We start from the raw sequence: 11747 nt of genomic DNA on the forward strand, positions 1-11747 counted from the left end.
GTGAACGGCATTCAAGTGGCCTGCCTTACAGCAAGGAAAAGAGGGGGAGAGAGTGAGAGAGAGATGACTTGGATCGCCGCACCAAGGAGAAGAGAGAGAGAGAGAGAGAGTGCTTGGCCTTTGGTAGCTTGTCGGGTGACGGTTGAGGACATAGCTGCTGTCAGTTTACGACTTGTAATTCTGTGACTTGTTTTTTATGCTGAATGTTGTATTAAATAGTTTTATTCTGTTGCGTGACTTGTTTTGGATATTGAATGTTGTATTAAATAGTTTTATTTTATTTTAGCAACATGTCTATAAGATCAGAGCTCGAGGATTGACACCGAAGCTAGTTGGGCCAGGTTGAAAGTATTGTAAGTTTATGACTTGTAATTCTATGGCTTGTTTTTATTTTGATGGTTGCATTAATTAGTTGTATTTTGTTTTAGGAGCATAGTTGGGCCTGACGGACAACACCAAAGCTAATCAGGCAAGGCTAAATCTCTTTAGGATAGGGCATTTATGACTTGAAGCTCTCCTTAGTCTCATTCTCGTAAGCAGATTTGAAGTTGAACTTTTGATTAGTTTATCATATTTCAATATTTATGAATTTTCTATTTGGATGATAGTTAGGGATCTCTAGCAGTTTCTCTATCACAAACCATTGTGGCAGACAGATGAAAGGATCTTTGGTGCACATGTTTTTACGTCAATGTTCAAGATCCAGGAGTATGATTTGCCTTTTGCTTTGCAAGATATAACATTGACATTTCTCCCTATGGAGAAAAGGATATTTGACTAGACTGATGAAATGTCCTTCAAACGTATGGCTCTTCGGGCCTTAGTCATTGCTGACTTTTAGCAAATGGCTAATAGGGGCCATCTGTCTAGCTCTAGACTTATCCATTCAATTGCGTTCAACCTACTTGACTCCATCTTTCAAGCAACAGGTGCCCTTCAGCTTTAGTGTGGCCTTTGGTAGCTTGTTTGCCACAATGGTTTGTGATTTTGAAAGAGAAACTACTAGAGATCCCTAACTATCATCCAAATAGAAAATTCAAAACTATTCAAATATGAGAAACTAATGAAAAGCTTAACTTCAAATCTACACACGAGAATGAGAGAAGGGAGAGCTCCAAGTCATAAATGCCCTACCCTAAAGAGATTCAGCCTCGCCTGATTAGCTCCAGTGTCATCCCTCAACCCTAGCCATGCTGCTAAAACAAAATACAACTAATTAGCGCGACATTTAGAATAAAAACAAGCCATAGAATTACAAGTCATGAACTTACAGTACTTTCAATCTGGCCCAACTAGCTTTGGTGTCGATCCTCGAGCTTTGATCTCATAGAAATGTTGCTAAAACAAAATAAAACTACTTAATACAACATTCAATATCCAAAACAAGTCATGCAACATAATAAAACTATTTAATACAACATTCAGCATCAAAAAAATGTCACAGAGTTACAAGTCATAAACTGACAGCAGTTATGTCCTCGACCAACACCCCATCACGAACAACTATGGCAGATAAGCTACCAAAGGCCAACTACTGAAGTTCAGCATTGACTAAGGCTAGAAGAGCCATGCATTTGAAGAATATTTCATCAGTCAAGTCAAATACCCTTTCCTCCAAAGGGAGAAATGTCAATGTTATACCTTGCAAAGTAAGGCAAATCATACTCCTTGAACATTGATGTAGAAACATGTGCACCAAAGATCTTTTCACCCCTCATCATCTAAGCTCGACTGATCATCACTAGTAACAGGTAGTAATGCATTTTGTGCTCCTTGAAACAATGTTAAAGAGTTGAGTTTGATGAAGCGCACAAGTAGTCATATCTAAATCATGTGCAATGTTTCAGTGTCAAAAGCAAACGGTTTGCAATTTTAAAAGAGAAACTTCTAGAGATCCTAGCTATAGTCTCCTTTCCAAAGTGAGTCACATGAAGAAAATGTGTCTTTGAAATATAAAAAAGAAGAGGTCTACTAGATATGTTGGCATTTTGAGGTGATACTCAAGGAGGAGATCTACTAGATCTATTGGCATTTTGAGGTGATACGCCACGGGAAACGATGAGGGGAAACGAGAAAGGAAGAGGCTGAGAAGACGCAGTCATGGAGAAGAATCATGAGAACAAGCACTCATGGAGAAGAATCCACGATGATTGTAGAGATGGGGATGAAACAAAGGGTGGGCAGGAAAAGAGGCGATGAGATTGGGCGAAAGAGAGCGAGGGTAGAGGAAGAAACACCAACAACACAAACACATAGATTATGTGATTAAAGATTCCTATGTAGTGAGAACCTGATTCCACTTGAATACTTGCAGCAAAACAGGTAATGAATTTATACTTTATATAATTGCTGACAATGCTCACCAATTTGTATGCTGTGGTGAGTTGTTGCCTCGACTACTAGAGTAGGCAAGAAGTCAAAAGTGGATTTTCATCGCTTTTGACTTCTTGCCTATCATAGTAGTCGAGGACAACAACGAATTTTCAACTATAGCACAATCAAATACGGCAAACTTTGAGCAATTTCTTGCTGACCAACAAAACCAAAAACTGTACAATAACTTTGTGGGCGTAACGTGGCAATTTTGTGAGACCCTATAGTACGAGTCGAGGCAACAGATCGGTCTCAAAAAATTGCCACGTTACACCCACAAAGCTATTGTATAGTTTTTGGTTTTGTTGGTCAGCAAGAAATTACTCACCACAACATACAAATCGGTCTCACAAAATTGCCACATTACGCCCACAAAGCTATTGTACAATTTCTGGTTTCGTTGGTCAGCAAGAAATTGCTCAAGGTTTGCCATATCCGATTGTAAAATCAACCATATTATGAGACATTAACGCTTTGTCTCTATTTGCTCAAGCAGTCTTTCTTTCTTTGCAGGGTCGACTAGCTCTATTGAAGCTCCTCCATGACACCTCTACATGACCACCACTTTTGGCCGTTTAAAGCTCTTTTGTGTTAGCAACAAGCTTCTTCTAATAGCTTGCTGTGCTATTATGACTCATCTTCACCAGACTTCAAGCTTACAAGCTCCTTGTCAACTAGTGTCTCTGCTTCACAAGCTCTTGCTCACATGGTGTTGCCTCTGCTTAGTCCTCTTCTTACATTGCAAGCTCAACTTTGATGTTTGAGTTGTTGCTCCTATTTTTGAGCCTCTGCAATCGCTTTTGGACTGTTCTCCACCGCGTGAAGCTTCCCTCAACTGTTGTTGACAATGCTCTTGTTTCACATCTTTAATCCTTCATGCTTCAAGTTCTTGCTCTCCACAAGTTGTCGTTTGATGGAGCTCCTTTATGTGAAGCTTTATGATGCAATTCCTCTTCTAAAGTAGTTTCTTCTCTCAAGTTTATTTAGTTGCCGGTGATTGTTTGGAAGCCATCTGCTCCTAACTTCTGCCTCTACGCCACCACTTGAGCTCTCAGTGATTGGAAGCCATCTGCTCCTAACTTCTGCCTCTATGCCACCACTTGAGCTCTTCTTTGAGCTTTCGATGACTGTTTGGAAGCTGTCTACTCCTAACTTTTGCCTCTATGCCACCACTCGAGCTCTACTCTAAGCTTCACCTATAGAGCTCATACTTTGAGCTGATTTCTCTTGTAATGGATCTTTCTTTTTGGTAGTGTAGGGTATGTGTTTTCTCCTTTAAGCTTTGCAAACACTATTTAAAAGCTCAAAATGACAAGAGTCACTATGCAACCTTTCTCTCAGCAACCCTTTTGGCAAAATACAGGAAATCTTTGCATGCACTTAGCAAACCTTTGCAAAATCACTCTCACGCAACCTCGCAAACACTCAAAACTCAATCAGCAACACTTTGCAAGACACTTACAACATCTCTTTTTGCAATGCACTCAACAAGAACTTAGGCTTGAAATGACACCAGACAGGGACACTTCCCTAGGAGCAAACCTTGCACACACTCCTAGGCAAGATTTTGAAGTAACCTTGACATAAATTTCGAAATGTGAGCTAGTGGGATGCATAAAATACGTTCCTTGACACACAATTCAGTACCAACACGGTGTGGCTACATGGATTTCTAATATCTGAGAGACTCCTAACACCAGTCAGAAAACATACCTACCATGCAAAAATCTAACACTACTCTAATACCATCCTAAAACAGGGATACATAGTCCATCAATGGATACAAGTCCAAGACACTCTAAGCACACAACAAAGAGGATGAGAGAGAATACACAATTGGCTATACACAATGTACACTCCCACGTAACACAAAATGAGAAAGATGATAGAAGAGGTGGGTGGCCCTAAGTCCATAAGGAATATTTACATAGGGACTTAGGATCCCTCTAGAGAACTCTATCCACCTATCCATGTACCCATGCATATAACATCTACATATATACATGGGTGATGACCATACCAATTACCCTATACTTCAACATTAATAGCAAGGTATGTTTGTAAAAAGTGGCCAAAAACAAGATGGAGAGGCTGAATCATGGCATAAAGGCTTGGCCATATAAATTATAGAAGGTTGAAGGAAATGCTAGCAAAAGAACTTGTGAGGTTGCCTGATTTTAGACATTTGGATTTTAGCTGTGTGCCCAGCATGCAAATATGCCAAGCAAGATCCCTTTCCCATTTCCAAAGGAAGGAAAGAGTAGATAGCCTTTTGAAAGTATGCACTTTGATGTGTGGGGACCCACTAATAATGTGACACCAAGTGTTGCAAGGTAATGTATTACCTTCATAGATGATTATAGCCTCATGACATGGGTCTATTTTTTGAAGGCAAAGAGTGATGAATTCAGGGTGTTTTTCCAATACAAGAAAATGGTTGAGAAGGAGCTTGGTTACTATATTAAATGCTTTTACATCGATATGGTGGTCAATATATGTCTTATCAGTTTGATGAGTATTTGTATGTTGAAGGCATCAAAAGGTGGATTACATGTGGATATACTCCACAACAAAATGACGTGCATAAAGAAATAAGAGAGTGATTGGAGATATAGCTTGAGCTATGATGGATGGGATGCATATGCCTTTGGCATATTGGACTGAAGTAGTGGACACAACCATGCACATAATGAATAGAACACCTATGGATGCCATACATGGTATGACTCCATATGAGAAGCTCTATGGACACAAGGCAACTTTGGCATACTTGAAAGTATTTGGATGCATTGTTATGTCCATGTGCCTAGTGACTCGAGGAAGAAAATGGAACCAAGGGGAGTGAAGTGCATATTTCTTCGATATTCCATAAATAGAAAAGGGTAGAAGTGCTATGATCCTAGCACAAGACAAGTGTATGAGATTAGGGATGTCAAGTTTAGTGAGTATGAGTCTTGTACAAGCCCAAGACCATTGTGGTTGAAGATGAATACATGCCAAAGGAGATAAAGCTAAATTACACAAGAAGAAAGTGTGGATAGTGTCAATCTTTGGAGTCGGTGAATAAGCATGTGGATAAAGAGAAGAAACAGTTGACATTGAGAAGACCATAGAGGAAGAAGGTGGAGATGAAGAAAGGGATTTACATCCCATGCTAGAAAGTGGAGATGAAGTAAGGGATTTACATCCCATGCTAGAAAACAAGGATCATGTGAGAAAGACCGTGGAGGAGTTTGTTGAAGCTTGAGGGGGGGAGATGTGTTAGAGTTGGAGAGAAGAGAGGGGGGGCTGTGGAAGGAGGAAAGAGGGAGTTGTAGATGGAGGAGAAGTGAGTAGTGGAGATGGTGAGAGAGAAGTGGCATGGAGAAGTAGGAGCGCAGTCATGGTGGAGGAGGGAGACAAGCTGCTGATGAACATCCAAGTGAGGGGGAGGCGCTGTAGATGAACGTCCAAGTGAGGGGGAGGTGCTGTAGACATGGGCTAAGTCGAGAGAGAGGGAGGGGGCTATCAAATTCAATTTTCATTTTTCCTTTGCCCTTGGTGCGCAAATTGGGAGGGGGGGCTCGTTTGAATTTGCATCATCGGCTAGAGGTGGTCTGTCAGGGCAGGTATGGGGACGATGACCTCCATATAGCAACGCCACTTTGTTAGAGGCCCACATCACCTCTAGGCGGTGCATGGGGATGGCCTCTTAAGTGTATAATTAAGTGAGTGGTCCAAATGACATGTGAGGTCCTTTCTTCAGCATAGGATCCCTATTTGTAAGCAATGTAATAATTTTGAAGGAACAACCATATTACCACAGTCCCTTTAGTGGTTAAATGACATCAAGGATGAAAATGATGCCTTAAATATCATCTTAACAATTGAAGTCAGCACTAGGGGAGGGTGCTAACACTCATTAATAGATGTAGCTAACAGAGGATTAGGTGTTTCCCATACTCTAAGGGAGACCCAACCTAAGGACATATGGTAAATTGGTGCCAAAGGACATGGCTTGCCAAGTTATACCAGGAAATCCCACGCTAGGAGATATACATTCTTAAAGGCATCTTTTGGCCTTATCAAGCTAGATCATATTAGTTGTGAGGTGCCAAAGGAGATGGGGGAGCCAAGAAACATAATTAACCACTAGAGTCAACTTTACCGAGAAGTATGTTATTGTAGTTAAGAAGACACATACAAGGTTAATGATGAGGGAATAAGAGAAAGAAGCACCTTAGACACTTCTTTCCAATGCCTGATCTTGTGTGAAATTTGACAAGGGAATACGTGTGTGTGTGTGTGTGCGTGCGCGCACGCATAGGGTAGGAGGGGCAACACTGGTCAAAGGGTGAGGTAGGAGGTCGCCCGGTGAGGGGGTGTTGAGGGCCATGGGAAGAGAGAGAGAGAGAGAGAGAGAGAGAGAGAGAGAGAGAGAGAGAGAGAGAGAGAGAGAGAGAGAGAGAGAGAGAGAGAGAGAGAGAGAGTCTCTCGTTATCTTTTTTTCCAATAATCATGCCTTTAATTTGAGCCTCTAATGTCATCTGTTGGTCCATGTTGCCCAGTCTTAGGCTTGAGGCTCAATCTTGTCTTATGGCTCAATCTTAAGTTTGAGTCTCAATTTCATGTTTAGGGGTCAAGTAACAAGTTTATGACATTTCTAGTTTCTGCCATGACATTTTGTTGTTTCAACACTTTCTTAAATGCAAGTGCAAAAGGTATGGAGTACAGGAGAAGATGTTCTTCTTATTCAAGGGAGCTCAAGAAAGGGGCATGGCATTATTTTCTCCAATGATCCTATGGATTTTTGTGGCGGAAAAGCTTTGAGTATGTATGTAGTTTTTCATTTCCAACAATGGGCACTAATACTATGGGTGAAGCCATTGGCAGTATTAATAAATGGCTAGTTACCATGTTAGCTAAAGGTGTCCCAAAGCACATGGAATGCAGAGAAAACAATGAATAAGATAAGATTGAAACAATGGTGGGAAGAGATGCTTGGAGAGAAAAAAGGGTCATTGTGTGGAATGAGGATGAGTCTAAAAAACTTGGATATGTAGTGATTTTCTTAGTTCAACATTATAAAGCTATCAATTTTAGGGAGCTAGGAGAAACACACTTAGGCATTATTATTGAGAAGAGCTTGGATATGTACTCAATTAGTGTATGAGCTCTACTCTTAGGGAGAGATCAAGATTACTTTTCTACCAATAGATTGGTTGTGCTCTTGTAGGCACCATTAAATAACAAAGTCCAAGTCATAGATATGGGCTCGCAAATTTCTTTGGTGAAAATTGGTATAATGAAGTTGATACCTTAGATTATCTTTTGAACTCAAAAACCTTTTATAACTAGTCAACCTTTTGCTTCCCATATTGAATTGCATGTTATTAAATTCTTTAAAAGAAAAGTAAACTTCCAACAAAAGGGTCATACGTTTGTTTAGCACCTCCATATCCATTTATTCTTCCCAGGCTAAACCACTAACGATCTTGGAATTTCTTCATCCTTGTTCTTAAACGATGTTATAAGAGCACAAGAACAAGTACCCTTTAGGAGAGTGGCGTCCCGACTTCTTTTGCGTAGGGCTAAGAGGTCTAGTCCAAGCAGTGTTTGAGAGAACCAAGAGATGTGTGGGGAGCTTGGATTCAATCCACTAGCAAATCATTAGAGTAGTGGGCCTCTTGGGCATGGAGTGTTTCATCAAACCCACTAGCATCTCAAATCAGGATGCACTTGATGGCTCCTTTGGATATGGAGGGCTAGCCCCGTCAAGAGGTCCAGCGGAATCTAGGAGAGTAGTTTTGGCCTTCTAGAGTAGGCCACATAGAGCACATGGATGAAGTGGCTTTCTTCTCTTACTCAACATAGATAGGACAAAGGCTCCACATGGAGACATCTGTATGGACTCTTTCAAGGGAGAGACACTGATTGGTGCAGCAGGTGCCCTAGGAGATCAGATCTAGATTCCCAATGCTTCTATGGTCTAGACTACCAAAGATATCATACTTGTTCTACCTAGCTGCCCACGGTGGACTATCCATTAGACCATGGGTGGACCAAATGTGCATGGATGGTCAATGCCACCATTGCATTGATGGAGGCCTTGAGACAACAATACCTCATTGCCTCTAGAACTACACCAATGTGCATAGGATTTGGTTGGGATCCCTTTGGATTGTGTCTTGATTGTACAACTTATAGAGGGACTTCACCTTGGGCATGGCAGCTTGGTTGACAGAGGGAGGCCATGTCTTCCATATTGGTGAGGCCTCCCCAACTTATAGGATACATGGATAAAGAATACATATGATTGAGCTTTAGTACATGACCCCTCAAGTGTGCCTTGATCCTCCCCCTTCTACAGAGGATAGTGCATGGGAAACCAGGCCAACATTAAGGCATGGAACATATATGGGCATTGGGTTGTGCACTGCAGCTTGGTGATGGCGAGCACCTTGTTCCACCTGTGGCCACTCTGGTCACCATTTGGCAAGATATCATCTCCATCTAGGAGCATGGACTCTGGGTTCTAGAGTGATTTCCAGGAGGTGAGCACAGTTTTTGCAAGGCTTGGCCTATAGGTATCTTTTACATTTTCACATCATGAGGGATTCACTAGCTATCTAGTCCCACTTCCCAGTTGTTGGTAGCCCTTGTTCTAGAGATTCCATAGGCTGGGTTCTTTGGAATAGTCTTATTTTCCTTTCAACCAGTCTTATTTTTCTTTATTTTCCATGATAAGTGCCTCATGGTTGTTGATTGGTATGGTTTTTTTCTCTTGAAAAAAAAAAGATACATGACTAGCTCCATCATGAACGAAGTTCCAACAAGTTTCCCCAGCCTTGGATTTCATCATACTGAGCCCACACTAGCTTGCAACAACAAATCCAAAAGGTATCCCTGAGAATTGGGGACACAAGATTTGAAAACTTCCTTATTGATGGAGGGTCAATAAAATCAACATTAGGCCCAACGATATGCGACAAAATCATCCCGTGTTGGTCACGTTCAAGGTAAGGATGGCATATCAGCAAAAAGAGAAAAGATCCTCTAAGTCATCCATGTAGTCCCCATGGATGTAGGTGGTGTGATGTTTTATTTATTTTCAAGTTCTAGCCATGCTCTAATGAATTTAGTTGTTCCATCCTTCTTGGGTGATGCTCGGCCAAGGGAGTCCACAAGACACACCCTTTATCCTCTTGGACACCATGGAACAGAAAATTGACCTTTCCACCAAGGTTGGCCAATACATAATAGAGTCTTCCCTAGGATATGAAGCGGATGTGGGTTTTGAGGAGGCAACCTGCCGCCAAAGAGGAAGAAATGTGTGCTCATGTCGATGATAAGGGTATCCATTGATGTAAATTGTGATGAAATAGACTCAGATGGCAAGAAGACAGTAATGTTGGATGCAGCCAACATGATGATATGAGAGGAAATGCCTAGGTATCCATGATGTAAATTGTGATGAAATAGACTCCGATGGCCTCGGATGGCAAGAAGGTAGTAATGCATCCAACATGATGATTTGAGGGAAATGCCTGGAGGGGGCATTTCCTAGTTGGGAAGTGGTTGAAACCAATGAATGGCCAAGAAGTTGCAAGTTGGTTTCGAACCACTTCTTGAGTAGGAAGTGTCGACCCCAAACAAGTGTCAAGGCATTGGAGGGGGTGGAATGCAACAAGTTTACTGACACATGTCAATGGTCCAATTTACGGCTCTACTTTGACAAATTAGGATCAAACCCCTCAATTCCCACTGTGAATTGCACAAGAGGATGAGCAACGAATGATTGCTGCCATGCTTCCTCATTGGATTAGCAGACCCGAAGCTGCATGACCACTTAATGGTTATGAATCCCACTTCCTTTGAAATATGCATCAAAGTGGCCATCCATATAAGTGATAATATGATGCATAAGGTTTCTAGGACAAAACTACAAATCAATTCGACGTATCACAATCGATAAGGTCTTCAAGTACGGAGCCTACCAAGAAGGACAGCAATGAACCTAAGGGTCTGGATATGAGTGAGTTGGCCTCCAACATACTGAATCAGCTGGGCCAGTAATGGGAGGTTAGGGACCTCCAAGGAGACACCAAGTGACCCCCACTTCACCCCTCCAATGAGTGCCCCTGTCTTAGGGCACAGCAAGCACTCTGCTGTGCACACTGCTATAGATGGGGAAACCACGCCACCTCCTAATGTCGATTCCCTATGGTCCTTCACTGATCTATCGAGTGCTCAAAGTCTAAAAGCATGAAGGCTCAAAAGAATTGCCACATAGAAAAAAACACTCAACAAAAGTTGAACCTTGCATTGTCTCTCTATTGTGTATGATGATAGCTTGGACTCTTGTAATAACCAACAAAGACCCATTGAACAAGATTGAGCGAATAAACATCCATGAAACCTCAGATGCAACAAAACCATGAACCCTCAGATGTAATAAAGAACCAATGCACCAAACTAAGCACATAAACATCCTCTAACTTGTATCACACGAATGATCTCTTTGCATTAATAGAAATGTGCAACAAATGGTACTCACCATATCTTCATGGCACCCAAGCACCCAATTGTTGTCAGACTCATCCAAAGCATGCTTTGATTCATCAATGTATTCCTATGGAGTTGATGCTATTGACACATCTTCCATCAACACATCACTTGTTGCAGATGCTTGCTTCTTCGTGTCATGCACCTCTCCCACATTGGCATTGGTTGCCTTGCTTCTCCTCATATGCTGGAATCATCACTTTAAGAGAGCAAAAGCTGTAATCAAGTTGGCAGAAGTTGGTGGAGATGCTCCATCAAAGATTTGTAGAGGCAAGGATTCACATAGCAACTATGCATAAGGGGAGAATTGGGGTCTCAAAAGGGCCTCATAAGGAATGGGTTAAGAAATGGATTAGGCCTAATGCAAGTCCTCTTGTGGGGTCCAAGGGAGTCCTAGCCCCCCCTACCTAGGTGGGTTAAGCCCAGTTGATTCACCTCTTACACCTCTTACACCTAGGAGGGGGCCACCTCTTACACCTCTTACACCAAGGAGGGGGCACTTTTCCCAAAGTCAAAAATTTGAATTTCGAATTTGAATTCCCTCTCTCTCCCTCCTCCCCCCATCCTCCAAACTTTTGAATTTTGATATTCCCTCCTCCTCCCCCCACCTCCTCCTTGTCTCCCTCCTCCCTCCTCCTCTTCCACATGTTCCACCGTCATCGTCATCCTCCTCCTCCTCCTCCTCCTCCTCCCTCCCCTTGCCTCCCTCCCCCCCTTCTCCTCCCTTTGTCCACATGCCTCCTCCTCCCTCCTCCCACATGCATCCTCCTCCTTCCCTTGCTACTTTTTCCTCCTCCCTCCTCCCACATGCGTCCTCCTCCTCCCCCCCT

The sequence above is a fragment of the Dipteris shenzhenensis genome, chromosome 1, assembly GCF_047967505.1.
Source record: "Dipteris shenzhenensis isolate YYH24624 ecotype China chromosome 1, Dip_SZ_1.0, whole genome shotgun sequence".
In the NCBI taxonomy this organism is placed as follows: Eukaryota; Viridiplantae; Streptophyta; class Polypodiopsida; order Gleicheniales; family Dipteridaceae; genus Dipteris; species Dipteris shenzhenensis.